Source organism: Ptychodera flava, chromosome 7 (assembly GCF_041260155.1).
Source record: "Ptychodera flava strain L36383 chromosome 7, AS_Pfla_20210202, whole genome shotgun sequence".
In the NCBI taxonomy this organism is placed as follows: domain Eukaryota; kingdom Metazoa; phylum Hemichordata; class Enteropneusta; family Ptychoderidae; genus Ptychodera; species Ptychodera flava.
The window spans coordinates 12,317,591-12,338,719 of NC_091934.1; the positions used below are offsets into that span (position 1 = coordinate 12,317,591).

General features: G+C 37.6%; 1 long non-coding RNA gene across 1 annotated transcript in view; it reads right to left on the reverse strand.

The window, feature by feature from the left end:
- Positions 1-13,828: 13,828 nt before the first annotated feature.
- LOC139136806 (uncharacterized) overlaps positions 13,829-21,129 on the reverse strand; it is a 260,926-nt gene continuing 253,625 nt past the window's right edge. The window contains exons 2-3 of the long non-coding RNA XR_011553247.1: positions 19,531-19,607; positions 13,829-13,901 (exon numbers count right to left, since the gene is read on the reverse strand). This is a non-coding gene — a long non-coding RNA (uncharacterized lncRNA). The remainder of the gene's footprint in view (positions 13,902-19,530; positions 19,608-21,129) is intronic.

Genomic DNA, 21,129 nt, shown 5'->3' on the forward strand with positions numbered 1-21,129 from the left:
TGTCCATGTAAGTTATTTTTGTCTAAAATGACCATTTTTGAAGGAAAAGTGGCCAAAATGGCAATTTTGTCTTAAGTGAGGCCGATAAGACTGTCTGTTTTGAAATCAGCACCGATTTTACATGGAACAGAGTTTCCAGACATGGTTTTATCTCCAAACGTGAAGAAAACGAATCGTTTTTAGTTTTTTTTGTCTAAAAATAACTATTTTTTGAGGGAAAAGTGGCCAAAATGGCAATTTTGTCTTGAGTTAGGTAAATAAGACTACTTTTTGTGAAATCAGCACCCATTTTTACATGGAATGAACTTTTCATACATCATTTGATCTCCGAATGTGAAGAAAACAATAGGTTTTCCGTTTTTGTCTAAAAATGACCGTTTTTTGAGGGAAAATCGGCCAAAATCGCAATTTTGTCTTGAGTTTGGTAAATAAGACTACTTTTTGTGAAATTAGCACCCATTTTTACATGGAATGAACTTTCCACACATCGTTTTATCTATTATTGCTGACGAGAAATGAATCGTTTTAAGTTATTTTTGTCTAAAAATGACTATTTTTGAGGTAAAAGTGGCCAAAATGGCAATTTTGTCTGGAGTTTGGTGAATAAGACTGCTTTTTTTGAAATCAGCACCCATTTTTACATGGAATGAACTTTTCATACATCATTTGATCTCCAAATGTGAAAAAAAAAACAAGTGATTTCAGTTTTTGACCAAAAATGACCATTTTTTGAGGAAACAGTGGCCAAAATGGCAATTTTGTCTTGAGTGGGGTCAATAAGACTGCTTTTTTTGAATCAGCGCCGTTTTTTACATAGATTTGACTTTTCAAACCTTCCTCATCTAAAATTCTGATTAAAGCCACCTATCTCCTAGGGTATTTCCATAGGAACACTCGGTATGAAATGGGACGCCAACAGAGACTCGCTCCATTTCAAACAGCTCGATTCACCTCAAATCGGCTCGCTTACTTCGAAACGCAACGTTGTCAGTTACTCAGCCAGTTTGTACGACCCACTCGGACTCTTGTCACCTGTACATATTCGTGCAAAACTACTAATACAGAAACTATGGCAACTCGACCACCAATGGGACACCCCATTTCCGCTGAATTGTGCAACACATGGTCAACAATCGCCAATGACCTTAAGGAGGTCACCAGCATCGATATCGCACGACGCTACTTTCCTCGTGACAACTCAGAGTCTGATGTTGAGATACACGCCTTCGCCGACGCATCCGACAAGGCCTATGGAAGCGCCGTCTACATCAAATCAGGGGATCACACTACGCTTGTTATGGCAAAGACGCGCGTCGCGCCGATCAACAAACAATCACTAACGCTACCCCGGTTGGAACTCATGGCCGCGGTAATTGCTACAAGACTCAGTAAATTCGTTACCTCAGCCCTATCAACGAGTATAACTATTCTACGTACGTGTTGTGGTCAGACTCACAAATCGCGCTCCATTGGATTAACGTGCGCGGTAAACCAGACGTATTCACAACAAATCGCGTAAAGGAAATTAATAGCTTCACGCAAACCTACAAGTACGTCCCTACAGCTCACAACCCGCAGATTTACTGACTCGCGGAATTACTCCTGATGAACTACGCAACTCATCACTATGGTGGGAAGGCCCTGCTTGGTTGAAAAGCAACGATAACTGGCCCGTATACGAACTGTTTGATTCTGAATCTGAAGCGAACATTACAGCTAATCACGTATCCTTGGCAACGTCTCCTCCAGTGGAATCACTTCACGGATCACTACCCACTGCCTACGCGAAACAAGGTACCGCGTCTACTGCGGACGTCACTACGGACAAAAGCCAGGACAATCACGACATTCCTGTCGGCATACAATATGCCATGGACATCAACCAATACCGCGATTATAACCACTTGCTACGCGTATCTGCCTACGTCCTACGCTTTGTACGTCTGCTGAAGAACAAGGAAAATGCAAACAAACATTACCATCAGCGACCGAACTCAACAACGCTGAACTACTATGGATAGCTCACGTCCAACGCGAATACTATGCGGACACTATCATTTCGCTCAGGAACAATACCAAGAAATATGGAGCTTTGACTAAACAGCTGAAACTCTTTATCGGAGAAGATACCTTGCTTCACACTGTATACGTCTTCACAATGCCAAACTCGATTATACGCCAAACATCCTATCTTTAGGGTGGCCAAAGTTAAGCTAAAATGTTGCGACATTATACGCAACTCACGCACACTGAAAGTGAAATTTGATTTTCGTGAAATTTTAAATGCCATTTTTTTCTGAAAATAAGTAGCTCAGTTACTGAAAAAAAATAGATATTTCCAATTAAATCGATGTATGAGGCAGGTTTCATTAAAAAACTGAAGAAAAAACGATAGAAAAAATAGTGTTTTTCCTCTCCAAAAATGCCACTTTGTACTGACCGGCCACAGCGCTCGAGCGGTCGCCGCTCATGGCACGCACTTCTGAATCCAGTCAATACCTATTTCGCAACGGAACTGCTTTCGGGCCCTGTGCACGCTGTCATAGAACTGTGAAACTTGGCCAGGAAGTGGCAGAACATCCCATTTACATGTAGTGGTGAGTTTTTGTTATATTCTGGGAATTTTAGCCAGCAAACACGAGGTAAAATGAGTACGGTGAATTCGGTGTAGATTTTTCCCATTTAGATACATATTTTTGCCATAAAACTTGTAGCATGCTCTTTTTAAACATCATTCCAACATTTCTGTGAAATATGACGAAAATCTGTCCACGAGCACAAGTACGAATCATAAAAACAAAATCATGTTCATTCATAGACCTCAGTACAGTGTAACTCAAGATGGCGGCGGAAGGCAGTCACACTGACACACCATGACAGCCTGCCTGAGGCTGAAGTTAGGGACAGCTATTTCTTACAATTTCATGGCTGAAAATGAACTGCATTAAAAGACAATTGGCAGTTTAAATTGATTTGTTAGAATTGAGTGTTATTAAATAACATTGTGACAAAATTTCATTGTATTGTGAGCTCTAGTTTTTTAAGTTATGTGAATTCAAAATTCATAAAAACATAAAAATCCATCCATTTTTCGATGGTACGGTGCCGCCGCAATTTTGACTAAGTCAGACAAAATATTTTCAATTTTCAACACTCACAGTTTCAAAATCCAAGACTGTGCATCAGTTAAATCTGATTTTTCCGTAATATTTGGTAAATCAGTGCACAAGACACATAGTTTAATGATTCCATGTGAAGTAAATAAAAAATTATGGGTTGCCAAACTTGAAGGAATCGGCATTCATTGAAATAATTTTAAAATTCGCCGAAAATTGTCCGCGAAAAAATGGCATTTTTTTGCTTTGAAAACTTCATAACTTTTGATTGGATACAGCTATTTGCATAATTTTTTTTTTATTTTTCTTCTTTTACCCCATTCTTGCTAAAAATCCATTTAAACTGTGTGTATAAACAAGAGAAAAAAATGGCTTGGCCACCCTACTATCTTACTGCCTCGCGAACACCAGTGACACGAATGATCGTGCGCGATTACACACGTTCGCTTGAAACACAGCGGTCCCTAGTCAACGATAACCGCTCTGCGAAAAAGATACTGGATACCCTCGATTCGACGCATCGTAAACAACGAACTTAACAAATGCGTTACATGCAAGAGAGTCGACGGACGTGCATATTGCAAACCTCTCACCGCGCCTCTACCTAAATTTCGCGTGATCGAAGTGTCACCTTTCAATGTAACCGGCATCGATTACACCGGCGCTCTCTACGTTCGCAACCCAAACACAAGCAATACATCTAAGGCTTATGTATGCCTATTCACTTGCGCAGTGACTCGTGCTGTACATCTGGAGTTAGTTCCTGACCTGACCGCTTCATCGTTTATGCTCGCATTTCGCCGATTTGCAGCTCGTCGTTCAACTCCTTCTACACTTATCTCCGATAATGCAACGACGTTCATATCAGCGGCAGATGAACTGAGAGAAATCATGACTAACGCGGAAGTACAGACTCTGTTAGCAGATCGCCGCACCATATGGAAATTTATCCCGAAACGCGCTCCATGGTTTGGAGGATTTTACGAGCGTATGATAGGAATCACCAAAACCTCCATAAAGAAAGTGCTTGGAAAATCTTGTGTAATATTCATCGAGTTAGAAACCCTACTCACAGAAGTGGAAGCCTCTATAAATGATCGTCCACTGACTTATGTATCATCTCACGTCGATGATCTAACACCGCTAACTCCGTCACAACTAGTCAACGGAAGGAACATTTCCGGACTGCCTTACGCACCTCCTAGCGACCCCACGGAATATACTCCGAATGTTCGTAATCTCAACCATCGCTCGTATTGATCCACAGCGACGTGACAAACGCGTAAATTGGCATTTAGCTAGAGTTACACGTCTACTACCCGGTGAAGACGGAATCGTAAGCACCGTTGAAATCAAGACCAAACTGGGAAAAACAAACCGTCCAGTCACAAAGTTGTATCCGTTGGAGACTAGCGGAATCCCGTAAACAGATGATCTGACGTCACGTCCAGTAGGGAATCCCGCCATCGATTGTGACCCAACTCAACTGCAGAACAACACGGATGAAGCCACACAAACTGAACGCGCTCGTCCGACTCGCAAGGCTGCAGAAGTAGCCATGCAGAAAATCAAACATTGGACTTGTTGATTTTCGCAACCCTTGAACTCATTGAGTGAACTCAAGTTTTCAGTGAACATTGAACACTCAGATATTATTGTGTTCGTGTTACTAACATTGCAGAGTTATATTTCCATGATCGTTAAAAATATAGAATCAATAATCTTGGAGTTCTTTCTCGCGGCCGGGAGTATGTCGTGAATTACATTATTGATTTATATTTTACTGTTATTATTATTGTTTACATTGTTATTCAGTCATTTCCTGTTCAAACTAGTAGTGTTCTAGTATTACACGCGTTCCTGTGGGAAGCTGACACAAACTTTATGGACCAGGCCATTCTAGCCAATCACAACGCAGCCCGCTAAAATTGTTTTGTCCTACCCGCTAAAATTGTTTTGTCCTACCGAGCCTATAGCATATAAGCACGCATGCCATGTATTTTTGGGCAGTCAGCGTGAGCGTGAGCGTGAGCGAGAGAGCACATGTAAGTCATGTTACAATACTGCAGTCAATAAACGTGCGTTCCTAGTTACAGTTCAGCCAAGTGTCATTGTCTTGTATCGTCACCCACTCATTGCTGTGAAAGGAACCCCTTCCATTGTGGCTCACCCACAATGATACAGTGAGTGTCATGTCAAGCATCTGCTCCTTTGCATTTTTAATGCACTTTTGTAATTAGTTATATAACTCCGAAATTCCTACACCACATTTGGTGATACCTGCTACAAATATTGATCTGAGAGATATCTAATTGAACTGAGAAGTGTTGAGCAGTGTCAAGTTAAGAAACAGCTCATTTGCAGGTTCTGGGGCCCGGTTGTCGTTCGCACGGGAAATTTTCGTAAATTTTGACGGTTTTTCGGGGTTCGTTGATAATATAGTTGAAATAACACACTCCGCGCTGACCATTAACGTTTATTTATGGGCGTGGGCGAGAGAAAAGCCAAAATTAACGTGCTGGGCAAGCCTCGCCCGTTAATTTTTGGCTTTCCTCTCGCCCTTGCCCATAAATAAACGTTAATGGTCAGCGCGTTGACTGTTATTTCTATAATGAATGTCCTCACCCCTCTGGGGTGTGTTGATCATGCGTAGGTCTAGCTATGCAGAAACTTTGATAAGTGAGGCGTTCTAAGGAACTTGACGGATATTGCAGGGGAGAGTGCCGGTATTTTTAAAATGACGCTGCGCGAATATTAGTGGCAATTTAAGTGTTTGCGACAAAAAAGTGACTCTCCCCAATTTTCATATGCAAAACAATCCCCCAAGAAAACTGTGAACCTACCCCTGCGTGTCACAGTCCGTATCAATAACATATTTTATATCAGAAAAATACCACTAAACAACAATCTACACCATAGTCATAAGTTCAATATTGACAAACTAGAAGTAACAAATACAAAGAGCAGAGATAGACAACAAACAATACCGGTACATACAACAAAGTCGAATCTGTACAAGAAAATATGTGGATCTCAAGCCAATACAACCGAGAAGTAAGATCAGGTATTTTGAAAACTGAAAGCACATTCTGCCCAACATGTGGCAACCGCCATACCTCAATCTGTAAGCTAAAATAGGGAGTGGTCTTAATCTACAGACAAATGTCACTGATGCCATCAGTGATCATTTGTGTAAATTATACATCGTACTTATCTGTCAGTTCATAACACCTGCCAAAAAAGCGTTTGAATGTGGAGACAAACATTTTTTTGAGTAACACTGATTTACAAGCTTGCAACCTGAGAGAGATGGCTGTATCTCTCCACAAAATAACCATATGAACTACATGCTGGGAATTGTAAGCCCCATAGGAGGGTGACAGTGGAATATTGCTGTCAGGGTGCGGAAAATTGATGATAGTATAGTTAAAATCATCTCTAATTGACATATAATTTCTCATTTGAATTTTGAACTTAAAGTGAATACTTTTTGACCTTTCCAAATAATAAATTTTATGCAAGGTTTCAAGAAGTTCTATGAAAGAAGATCGCGTGTAAATAATTCTATCAACTATTTGAAATACAATCGGCTATTCAACATCATTCTAAGGATCATATAGTGTAAGTCTTATGAACGTGATAATGATTATTAACTTTGCAAAGTTGATGAATTTTATAATTCCGACATATATCAGTACTGAATGCACAGATTTTGACCAAATGTCTTCTGATCATACTTACTACAGATTTCGATTGATTGTAACATTTCGAGAAGATAGAAACAACGTCCTTTGTTGTCCATTTCATCATGATAACATAAACGTTGGATTGAAGTGCCACTGAAGTAATTAACTAGGCTATCAGTGTCTGTGGAACTAGAAGGGGATCATTTATTACACCATCGCTTCTAGGAGTAAACTTTCAACCGTGGATAATACTGTACATTCTTATAGGACATTATACTTTCAGCTACAGAAATAACGCAACGTTGAAAGTGAATAAAAATCAAACAATATCATGGACATATTTTATTTTGATCAATGAAGTTGTGAAACGGCAAACAACACAGATAATATATTGACACAAATGTGCATGGCATGATACAGACAAAACGGGTTGATAACCCGGACACACTGTAATTTCGACTTATTTATTCATTGTTTTGGGGAAAAGGAGAAAGGCACCAGTCTGCGAACACTGTCACTGAAACAGTGAAGGTGTATCACTAAAATTTGCTAGAAAAACATGGGAGACTCTGATCTTGACAAAACACCAACACCAGAACACAGTGGATGTCTGTTAATAATCCTTTACAAGTGAACTTACAGGCATTTGACCACTCACTCCGTAAACACTGCTGATTTTCATTTAAACACATTAATACTATATTTACTAGCCCATATCACCAATAGTCAGAACATGAAACCTTAGGTTTTATTTAAATATTTGAAAATAAAATATCTTACAGGAGTTGACTGTGTTGTACACTGATAAAAGTTTGGTAAATAGTCTTCCTTTCTAACGTGAGTAGAACACAGGGTCAAATATGACCCCTTCTCCTTCTACAGACACTGATAGCGCTTTTTAATTACTTTAGTGGCTCCGAAATCCAATGTTTATGTTATCAAGATTAAATTTACACCAAACGACGTTGTCCATATCTTCCCAATATGTTACATTCAATCGAAATCTCTAGTAGGTCTAGTTATGCCGTAAGTTTCATGAACACGACATTTTAATTACTACTTCATATTAATATTTGAATACTTTCTTTAACTAGAATGTAGGGCCTATAGCAATCCTTCAAGGGCATTGACTTTGACCATACCTCTGCTATTTATTGATCATATTAGGTCAAGCTATACTGTAACTTTGATGATTATGATTTGATGAATTTTGGTAATGTTCACATTCTCATCTTGCGATAACACAAAAGTAAAATTTTGAACGGGAAAAATTTCTGTTTTAAATTAAGAAAAATGTGTGAATGAATCTGACTTTTTCACCACATTTGCCATTATTACAGCCACATTTCAGAGATTAAAACTTTTATTTGATGGAATGTGTCAACCCTCAAGTATTGTCAATTTTGTAAAACTTTTATAAGTAGGATGTAGGTCATACACGTATATGTTGTATGACCTTTTTCTTCGGTAGGTCACCGTGGTTAATTTTTCACTATTCGGCAAGGTGAAGCCGGGACTTCATGATTTGCATACTCTCTCGTGATCGTCATTTTTGGTGCTCTAAAGCGGGTCCCATTGATCCAAACAGATCTGGATTAACTCAAGTCGGCTTAATGGATAAATCCAAAAAGTCCACCGCTGCACTTAGAAATGAATCAATTCAATGTGGCTCTACAAACTACTGACAACATTTCTATCACCACTGCAGAAGATTTACCGGTATGTGTGCATCAAAAAGGGTAGTGTTGAACATCTGCAAGCAGAACTGCGCAACACATGTTTATTGTTTCTGCATGTACATCCCTTCGGCAGGTAATAGTTTGGGGACATGAAAAATTCTCATATAAGGGGGTATTTGAAATTTTTTTGAGGGTATTGAGGAGGGATCTGAAGAAAATAAGATTTCAACTGCGATTCCTCCAGCCTTCTCCTCACCATTATTTGTGAACGCAGCCTTATATACAAAATAGGTAGTTCAATGTAGTTGTTCGCGTGTGACGAGAAATCCGGTTTTATTCGAGGGAAAGAAATACTTCATGTCAAAAATGATTCACACGTGATTGCTAGATTGCATCGTGCTGAAATTTGCCATGCACTGTTAACGAACTAAAGGGTATAAAAACTTACGATACAGAGTGTTTCTTGTGTGGGTTATGTATAGAGTTTGTTTGTAAAGTACGATGGCGGCAGTTATCTTCCCTCCACATTAACGAAACTTTACTCGGCGCCGACTTATGTGTATTCAAGTTATTTGTACAGCGACTTACTAAACAAGTATTATGATATCTTATTTTCGTGATTCCCAGTACCAATGAATGAACAGTGATTAACAAATGTATTTCCTGAGTGCATCTTGTATTTCAATTTAGCGTAGTTAATGTTACGTGCGAATCTTGCGTTGCGTTGGGATCAGTATAGATGTAGATTTAAAGGAGAGTATTTTTTCTTCTTACTGAAACGTTCAAGTTAATTTCTGTTAAAACTGTTTGCATTGAGGCTTCTATTCCATGGATAAAGATAAGTTGTTGATGATTGATTGATATTGTTGATTTTATACTGGAAAAGCAAGCTTGACATGGCAGACTTCGGGAAGACTGATCAGCGCCCTCGCAGTTAGAAAAGCAAATAACAGTTTACGCCCTTTGCAAAATCTCAAAGATATGCTAAAAACGTCTCTAATGATAATTTTTTCAATAATAATTTACTGAAGGTGTTTGTCATTTTTGAGAATTTTGAATAATTGGCAAGATACATGCCGTGTATTCTGAACGCTTATAGGACGGTAACATGTGTTTCCAGTAACCATGGTGTACGAAGTCAATGCTTGACGATTGCGACATCAAAACATTAGTTCGCTTGCATTTCGTCGACAGACTAATTTTTCACGGTTTTTGTGTCTATCAGTTGATTTTGGTTCTTTGTTGTGCAACTTGTAACTTGTGCTGTTCCCATTTCGCAAAGAACTCGGTATTTGAACTGGGGTTTTGCATGTTTGGTTCTGAATAAATAACTACGAAGGCCAGAAAATAAGGTTTTGCTTTCAATGATTCACAAAATGCCAAGCTTCTTACCTTGTCTGTAACAGGAATAGAAATGCAGAAGACAAGGAAGATAGACAGAGAAAGGCACATAGGAATGAAGGAAGGAGACAGAGAAAGACAAAACTGTAAGGTCAGAGTGTGGCTTTCCGTACCTGTGTACGATTTACACACAGTTAAAGATTGAACATATTTATGATAATCATTTAAAGGGTCATAACAGCAATAAAACTCTATAGTCACGATAAAACTTATTACAACATATTGGTGGATCCGTAGCAATAGTCGCCTTTGTCAATACTTCAGTTTGGATCACGGTTTTTGTCGACACACATTGCACCTATGTATGCTGTTTTAGTTTCAAAGCAGTGAATTTCTAGTACTAGCAAAACATTGACAGGCTTGAGGTGGGATGCTGAAAACTATAATCAACAAAGTACTTTTGAACAAATTGTCTTACATTATCTGATCTGCTGATAATGCGATTTGAAACCGTTATCACTGTGACAGGGCGAATGCATTTGGTACATAATCAGCCATTGTATGTCAAATACGACTTCATTGATCAGTAATTATTGATCGAGTTATCGGTGCAATGTCACAATTGCCATTCAATGTAAGATTTATTCACATTATCTTTCATTTGGTACATGTCTACTCACACACTTTGAAAGTAGATAAGAGCATTTACATAATTTATTTTCATATCGCCAGCTATAATTGTGACCACAGTGTTTGGTGAATGTTTACACGAATTTAAAGACGTATCTTGCCATTACGTGAAATTTACTGGCAGTGTGTTGACAGTGAGTATCTTTCCAACGTAATACAAAAATACAAAATACTAAAATAATCATACCTCTGTATTTGATTACTTCGAGAGCTAAATCAGTTCTTCCGATGTCTTCTAGAATTTCAATCAGGGTATCTACATCCCATTGAGATACAACCTTCTGACGTTCCAGTGTCTCTAAGAGAATGAGTGTTGATCCAATGCGACCTAGATCTCTCTCTGCTACAGTGCTCTTAACTCTGCTCAATGTCTTCATTTTTAAAAGCTCATCTATGAATGCGATGTAATAAAAATGTGTACGTCACATGGAGTGTTGGAAATGAATGAGAGGGAATTCCATCCTTTTAAGGTAATCAATAGTAAACCATATAATAGTTGTACTTTGACATTTGTGCCTTCGATCCTTGTGAACATGACCGACGAATATCTCACACACGCTTTGCTACGATAAGTGTCGTAGCGTTGGTATCTTGAATACTGTGTTTACATTCACATTTCTGAGGAGTATCGATCATAGAAGTGTTTGTATCAGAAATATTCAACCGAAGAGAGTCTAGATGTCCGTGGATGTACTTTTGAACTGGGGAATTGTTATCATAAAAAGTATGATCACTATGACTGATTTCATCCATGGCAGGAATGATATGCTGCTTCTAGATGACGGAATTTATATGATAGACCAACAATAAACACACGACTTATCTGTGTGAGGCTGACGGGCTACACGTGAAATACGTTATCAAATATACCTCTCAGGAAATGCGGTGACAATTTTACAAGGAATAATTCATGGCTAAGAATACAAAGACTCTAAATATCTCCTGCATGGGTTCCGTTCTAATATTGTAGACTGTTTCAACTAGGGCGGAGAAATCAATCTTTCGATTACGATCATGAACAACGGCATATAGGACTTTAACTCTGCTTGTCAACACTCTAAAATCATTGAGTAATAGAATAACTCCTCCTATAGGGGTTTCTTTCATTGTTATCCTACGCAAAGCGGGGAAAGGGTACTCTAATCGTGTTGTTAGATCAAAATGATTTATAAATTGGAAATTGGATGTCATGAAATGATGAGACAACGGTGAGCTCTAAACTTCGAACTCTCAAGATAAATGTTACTAGGCCCTTGCCCTGACCTGAAGTGGGCAAACGGAACCTTACAGCCAAGTTTTATGGGGATTAATAAATCTAGCAACATTACATGACTACTTTTGCTGCACAGTTGTTTCTGACCAGGCGTTTTTTTAATACTAGAAAACTATCCTCGACTCAGTACATAAGTTATTTAGGCTTAACTGGAACTCCCGAGGCTTTTACTTCTGGCGACTGCCATGCATATTGTATTTTTATTTATGTCCATAAGAAACAAATTGCTGCTATATGATGATGAAACATACCTGGCTTTATTTCTCGTGCAAGTTTCTCCTTCAATTTCTGCCACTCTTTAGACAGCATTTCCTCATATATCGCCATGGTTACGTTTGGTGTTACTACGATGGAAATCGAAGCAATCATTAAAATCCACTTTCTATCAACAATTTGCGCGATACGTTATATTATTCATTAACCCCAATAGCAAAGAGCGTGGTTAATCATGATAACTTTAAATGGCAGCAGCCGTGAACCAGTGCACACAGGATATCATTGAGTACTTGATGAGCTAAACAATTAATTTAGAGGCGGAATATGGAGACGTTATGATTTTTATGATCAAATGCATTAACGTTTCGCTTATAAAATTAATTGAATTTGACACAAAATCAACAGGAATGATATTATATTCGGCTGATAGGAGTATGTTTTATTCCTACACATCCACAGATCAACTGAAAATATGACTTTGAATATCTAAATCCTGATATTTTGTTCTTGTTTATGTTTTTAGGGTTGTTTGTATATTACGTAAATAATGTCAAGAAAATGTTCAAATGAGAAAAATTTAAATAATCCTTAGCTGATTATAATATGTTGCGCTATCCACTTTAATGCGAACAGTTTTTACGAAAAAAAATGTAATGGTTCGAGAGGAAGCGCTTCAGTTGTTTTTGTAGTGAATAACGACAAATTTCAAATACTTTCAAAATAATTATAAATTTAAAAGTGAAAGATATACTACCTTGGAATATTTTGTTGCAATCACGTATTGCGAATAATTTCGAAAAGAACTCTCCATAAGTAACTGAACATGTTGCACTTTTCTACTTACAAACTAATTTAGAGATGCAAGTTGGTGTTTCACATCTTGAATACTGTGTTTACATTCAGATTTCTGACGAGTATCGATCATAGAAATATTGGTATCAGAAATATTCAACCGAAGAGAGTCTAGATGTCCGTAGATGTACTTTTGAACGGGGAATTTTTTATCGTACAAAGTATGATCACTATGACTTATGTCATCCACGGCAGGAATGATATGCTGCTTCTAGATGACGGAATTTATATAATAGTCCAACAATAAACACACGACTTCTCTGTTTGAGGCTGACGGGCTACACGTGAAATACGTTATCAAATATACCTCTCAGGAAATGCGGTGACAATTTTACAAGGAATAATTCATGGCTAAGAATACAAAGACTCTAAATATCTCCTGCATGGGTTCCAGTTCTAATATTGTAGACTGTTTCAACTAGGGCGGAGAAATCAATCTTTCGATTACGATCATGAACAATGAAATATAGGACTTTAACTCTGAGCTTGTCAACACTCTAAAATCATTGAGTAATAGAATAGCTCCTCCTATAGGGGTACCTTTTATTGTTATCCTATGCAAAGCGGGAAATGGGTACTTTAATCGTGTTGTCAGATCAAAATGAATTATTTGGTGTCATGAAATGATGAGACAACGGTGAGTTCTAAACTTCGAACTCCCAAGAAAAAAATATTACTAGGCCATTTTCCTGACCTGAAGTGGGCAAACGGAACCTTACAACCAAGTTTAATGGCGGATTAATAAATCTAGCAACATTACATGACTACTTTTGCTGCATAGTTGTTTCTAACCAGGCGTTTATCTAACACTAGAAACTATTCTCGACTTAGTACATAAGTTATTTAGGCTTAACTGGAACTCCCGAGGCTTTTACTTCTGGCGACTGCCATGCATATTGTATTTTTATTTATGTCCATAAGAAACAAATTGCTGCTATATGATGATGAAACATACCTGGCTTTATTTCTCGTGCAAGTTTCTCCTTCAATTTCTGCCACTCTTTAGACAGCATTTCCTCATATATCGCCATGGTTACGTTTGGTGTTACTACGATGGAAATCGAAGCAATCATTAAAATCGACATTCTATCAACAATTTGCGCGATACGTTATAATTATTCATTAACCCCACTAGCAAAGAGCGTGGTTAATCATGATAACTTTAAATGGTAGCAGCCGTGAACCAGTGCACACAGGTTATTATTGAGTACTTGATGAGCTAAACAATTCATTTAGAGGCGGAATATGGAGACGTTATGAGTTTTATGATCAAATGCATTAACTTTTCCCTGATAAAATAAATCGAATTTGACACAAAATCAACAGGAATGATATTATATTCGGCTGATAGGAGTATGTTTTATTCCTACACATCCATAGATCAACAGAAAATATGAATTTGAATATCTAAATCCTGATATTTTGTTCTTGTTTATGTTTTTAGGGTTGTTTGTATATTACGTAAAATAATGTCAAGAAAATGTTCAAATGAGGAAAATTTTAAATAATCCTTAGCTGATTATAATATGTTGCGCTATCCACTTTAATGCGAACAGTTTTTACGAAATAAAATGTAATGGTTCGAGAGGAAGCGCTTCAGTTGTTTGTAGTGAATAACGACAAATTTCAAATACTTTAAAATAATTATAAATTTAAAAGTGAAAGATATACTACCTTGGAATATTTTGTTATAATCACGTATTGCGAATAATTTCGAAACAGAACTCTACATAAGTAACTGAACATGTTGCACTTTTCTACTTACAAACTAATTTAGAGATGCAAGTTGGTGTTTCACTTTGCGATAAGCATTTTGTCTGCAGATCTGAGACAAAATGCTTATCGCAAAGTGAAGCATGATGTTTGCATGGAGGAGTGTTTGTGAAATGGCTCTGTAACTTGTTGAAAATTAATATTTACTTAATCAGATTCCACAGACCTTGGGAACGTGGTTTGATAGACAGAAAATTGAACGTCGACCTTCAAAAACGCAAGGTCATGTCTATTTCGCATAGAGTAAGTTTAGACCTGTTTGGTGAAACAATCAGCGACTTCGATGGCCCGATATTAAAATTGGCCTACAGGACTTGATGCTGTAGACCCGGGTTCGACTTCAGGTGTATACTTATTTACGAGAACAAATACGACGATACAAAAGGAAAAATCTTTAGTTCGGCCTAAGTTTACGGTATCCGATGAATTTCCTGATCACGTGATGACTTTGATTGCCAAATTGCTATAAATTTAGAGAGTATAACTATGTCGTGGGATAAAACCAGGCATTAAATATCGTTCAAACATATTTTTCACTATTTAACGAAACATACATAACTGTTTTCACTGGTAAGGGTAGAATGCCCCTCGGGGAAAGATATTCGGGCTTTCAAAGGTTTATGATATATACTTTTTGTCTAAAACGTGTTGGGGTCATTTTGAAGCTCATAAAGTAATTACGGTTTTCAAAGTCTTATTTTTTGTAAAAATCGAAAATTATATTTTTACTGTAGAGTTAATACAGGCATGGCGGTCACTTCAAGCATCGGTAAATGTAAGGTAATTTGTTTGGGTCGCACCAAAATTAGCAATCTCGAGGCGCGACGTACCCTTCACGACAAACAATCGAATTCTGCAACCCTGAACGGTGAAAACCCAGATTCCGGTATCAATCTTTAAAGAAAATCATCGGCGGGCTCACACATCACAACTCCGTTACTACTAGGAATAGAATAGCAACGTTGAAAGCTGAATTAGTTATTGTTATTGATTTTTATCTATTAATCTCCATAACTCCACAGGTTTTGAAAAACCTCTTTACATGAAGATCGAGAGGGTTGAGTAGGATTGCGTAGTGTGTCTTTCTACTGTGTATAGTTTCACATTGCGCTCAGGGCCCCCACTCTAGCTTACCAATTTGATAGTGTAACACTAGTCGTATGTTATTTCCTCCTTTCTGTTCTAGTTGTCGAAAACAATGAAGAAGAGGTCATCATAAGGTCGTTCTCTGAAATCAGCTCACAATCATGGCCGGCAGGGACAACTATTCTCAGTACATTACTACGTCCATGGACGGACTCTAAGAAACTACAATGTTACACTAAGCAACAAACTCAGCCCTTTTGTACACGGCATTAAATTCAAATACATCTAGGAGATGAGTCAACTTTTTATTGTGACACATTATGGCATATATATTATCATATAATTGACTACGTTCATTTTAATAACATTTGCGCTCTGAGTCCCAGTCGGTGAGTTTCCACACCTTACAATACTCAGTACAGTACAGTACTCAGCTGCAGAGTTTACCGACCAGTTATCCCAAAACGTACAATGATCAGGTATAATTAATGAGAAGCTCAAAAAAGTTTATATTAGTAAGTAATTAACAATATTTAAGCTCACCTTCTTAACGTATGCTACTGTGCGGGTTGTATAATGTCCCGGATGCTAGAGACGGCTGTATTGGTTTTATGGACTTTGACACTGGAAACAGAAGCATGTGTAAACATACTCTACTATTATCTTGCATGGTGTAGGCTGTTTTGCTGACCCTAACGATGAGGTCACAAAGCGTAGACACTATAATCTAAACCTTCCAACTCAAATAACTGTGCATGTGAAATCATACGAAAATGTTGCTTTGTGGTCTAAGAGCCATCATCTTGACTTTGAAGATGAACGTGTATTATCCGAGTACGACCACACTTATTAATATTTAATAAATACTTTTTATGGATGTTCTCATACACTTTTGAATGACATCTTGTATAAAATCTTCTCATTTCTTATTTTACAAAGCATATGGCAATATGTAAATATTTGCGAAAGTAGGTCCAATTCCCAATGCAACCACTCCCGATTTGCGCCTTTTCAGTAAAAAACCCAATCATTCCCCTGGAGGCAGTACATTTTCTCCCTGTCGACACTTATTAATGTATAGTTTGCTATTACGCCCTCACACGTTGATATTAACATTTGAGATACCAAAAACTGTCGCAGGGTCCATAGACCTAGTTTTCTAGCATGGACGGTTTTAACGTTTGCAATTTTCATCAATCAAACCACAAAGGCTATGCATTAATCACCCATGCAATTGATACTAATCGAATTTCACCGATAAGGGATTTGTCACCCGGTTTCATTATCCGTTTGTGGCGTCCTATACTACTAAATCTCTGTACTATACACTTACAGGTGATGAACAATGTGATCTTGCGAATTTCCCTGGTTTTTTTGGTATGCGAACATCATGTGCTCTCTTCTCGCCATAATACTCTAGCGAAGACAATCTCGTTTTTCAAAACACTTTTGGCGTCATTATATGGTTCATTTTTATGTGATCTAGATTTCTCAAAGACACTTGCAATGACATAGTAATAATTCAAAATAAAAGAATGTCTATGAAATATGCCTCGCTGACACACCAATGGTTCTTGGGCGTCATTGTTCATCTCTTAAAATACACGAACATCTACATAAGAATGATATCAAAAAAGAGAATGAAAGGAAGTAAAAATACTGTCATTCAATCATAAGGACGAGTTCAAGGCTCATTTTATTGAACTTGAAAGTGTTGCCTACAAAATCGTTAACTTTGTTCTTCTTTTAAATAAAGTTCAAATTATTCATCCCTTCCCGGCCTGCCATTCAATTGTTTGCCCGTTGGACGTGCAAGCAAACATCTTTGTTGTGTTGTCATGTTTTTTGAAACTTTCAAAAAGACTCACAATTTTGAAAATTCGTTCTAAAAAAGTAGTGTCATTATACTAGATTTCCATCTTGTATAGATTTCAAAATTAAATGGCAATATTATTCCCTTCTGTGCCAAAAAACAATTGCAAAAACTGAGCAATTTCTTTGCTCTCTTGCAAAATTTATCATTGTGTACCTTCATTGTGTGATCAGCAACACATATTTTGCTCAGCCATGTGAAAGTAACTCATACTGGAATGTTTCAGAACTCTACTGTGCAGGAAATGGTTACACTTCTGTTTGAAGTTTGTTGTTTCTACATGTTTGAAGGCTAAAATCTTTCACGTGAAAAGAGATTAATTCTACATGAAGTCAAACTAGAGGGGATATTTTTAAGATGTATCTAAAAACGTATGATTGGAACATTACACTTTCTCGTCATTTTTCGTTCAATAGTACCCTACACAAAATCAGAAAAATACACAACTCTCTGACTAGTTTTGAGTGTTGTTAAAATCATCGCAAAATGGGGCAAAAGCCTGTTTAGAGTATAAATGTGTGAGGTAGCGGTGATTCGGGACTGTTAAACTTAAAAAAAGGATTATTCCAGCCCAATTTTTCTTTACATTGTTGTCATAATTCATTATAGAAGAGCATATACACAAATCAGAAAATGAAAAATTCCTTAATTTTTAGAAGACCCCTCCTTCAAGTAGCCTCACAACTCTGTTGCTTTGACTGAATTTGAAAAGTGAATTCTCATAGCATTCTTTTTATATGAAAGACAAATATATCAGTGATTCATATTGTATGTTTAAGCAATAAAGCACACCCAGCGACGGTATACCACGAGATTTTGACCAGTTCACGACATATATGCACGAGCGATAGCGATGGTATATCGCCAATATACCACGGCTCTTTTCGCGTCTCGACCAATCAGATCGCTGTATTTGCGCCATCAATATACTGGTATGATATAATTGATATTAAGCAACAAAAATCTGATCCAAATTTAGGTTTAATATTTACACAGGCTAGGTGCCAAGATAATGTAGATCAACTGTTAGACTTAATATCATTGTTGACAACAATTTGTTTGAAATGCACTACACACACGTCTCAATAAAATAAAGAGTAAATTAAACAGTGCAACCACACATCAAGTATATAAGAGACATGCATACATGTTTTTCTGGCAGAGATGAGTCATGTATAAATTTCGAATCGGCAAGCCGGGGTTATTAAACGTTCGCACGTGAGGAGGGAGCTACTCAAAATTTCGGAATACGCGTGTCTATTCTTTCCGATTCCGCCATGAGTATTAACGACTCCCAAATCAGGTATAGTATATTTCCACTGATTGAATAATGTAAACAGCAGTGGTAGTGAAGTATTTGCGACTGCTTTGCGGCTCTTAATAAAAGGAAAATTCAAAATTAGCAGTAGGAGAAGCCAAATTTTTTCATTTCGTATTCCACCTACTTTACTCTTCATATCTACAGTGACACTCGTTTTGTGTCATTTCCTGCTTTCTGTTATGGCAGGTAAAAACAATGGTAAAAAGGTCATGAAGGTCGTTGAGTCAGCACCACATAATGGACGACTGTGCTCAGTATAAGACTGCAGTGCACTGCTAACCCAGCAGGACGTCGTCTACGTTTACTTCTTCGTTGTGAACACAGCACGGTGGAGAAACGTTCTTTTAATCTTGACACTATATGTCAAACACTGCATGAAATAATCAATTTAACACAACATGGAGGTAAAAGTTTTTTTACTTATACTGATCATAACACAACCTGTCCGCAGAGTAGTAGTTGCTGAGTTTTCAAACGTATGTTATACTGTGTGTTTTACTCACTGTTTTTCAGGAGAATGCAAAACTTTCTCTTAAACACAGCATTAATCAGGCATATAAATAATGAGAGACACAGAATGGCTGGTACAAGCCGTTCATTTTAACAACGATAAAGCTCACCTACCTCAGGTATGCTGCTGCGTATGTCGTCTAATGTCCCGGATGTCATATCCGACTGTCATGGCTTCATGGACTTTGGCTCTGGAAACAGAAGCATGTACAACTTTACCTTATCGTTATCATGTTTGCAGTGGGTTGTTGTGTTGACCTAACATAGAGGTCCCAAAGCTCAGACAATAAATCAAAACCTGTCCACTGTGCACTCGAAATCATTTGAATGGTGTTCGGTGGTCGACAGGGCATCGTTCTGCTAATCGAAGTATTTCATGATTTGAAGTTAAACTTTATTCATCTGCATACTATCATACCTTGTATGATTCATGATTTCTTGAGTAACAACTTTTAATTTAAAATGCCGTGTCTTTCGATATTTTCCGTTTTTCCTCATCAAATAAAAATTCCAGGTTTCTATTTACGTCATTAATGATATCTCCAGGTATCTAATCAAAAGACGCCAGTTACCACTTGACGCACCGTGCACATCATCAGCAGAATGTTATTTACTATGTACTATCAGAAACGATTTACCCTGTTATTAAGCGTGTCTCAATTCGCAACCTGGACCCTCCCTATCGCATCTGTTTCCGTGGAACAAAAAATATTTCAATGGGGACAGTATAGGATATGTTCTGACCATACTCCTTTTGAATTCTTCTTCCTTAATTTTAAAACTTTTCAAAGCAAATTGTAATGGCGCTCGCACACGTTGACATTATACTTTTGTTTTTCACTGAGAGATTAAAACATCTCCCACTGTGTCAGATGTAAAGTTTCTATCGAACATTCCTAATAAACAACGTTCATGCGATATTCATCAATATAAATTAGTCGTAGAGGATTTCAATAATAATAATAATAATAATAATAATATTGGGTTCTTATATAGCGCACATATTCACAAGTACATGTGATCAAGGCGCTGTACAATTATTATTACCCCTGGTCACCGGACCTAATATGATACCACTCAACTCCATGGGGAGCAAACAACAGCTCACAGTGCAGCCACAGGGCGTTGTCTACATGTCCGTCCAAAGGGGCGGTGGTGTTTCGTTGTATTGCTAATAAAGATATATTCTACCAACCTTTGGTGTTTCGGTCTTAACTTAACACTGCCCTTGACAATCTTGCGTTAACGTTTTATCAACATGCTGTATCTATTATGTGATGAGTTTGAGTGCCTAATTAGCCAACGCAAGCAAGGGAAAATTACTAATCTGTGGACGCTGTCACCAGATTATCACCGGCTTAAATTTGACAAAGTCAACAACGAACGCGCCAGCAAGGTATAACTGAAGATACCTTGCTGGCGCGTTCGTTGTTGACTTTGTCAAATTTAAGTCGGTGATAATCTGGTGACAGCGTCCACAGATTAGTATTTTCCCTTGCTTACTTTGGCTAATTAGGCACTCAAACTCATCACATAATACACTGTAAAGTTAAGTGTTAAAGGATAGAAACACCGATTAAACGCCTTTTTGTAACACTTTTTGAACGCCTCTAGACGTTCAGAAATTTAACACTACGTGTTCAACCAACGTTCAATTTTGAACACACGTGTGCAGATTTTGAACGCTACGTGTTCATAAGATATTATATTGAA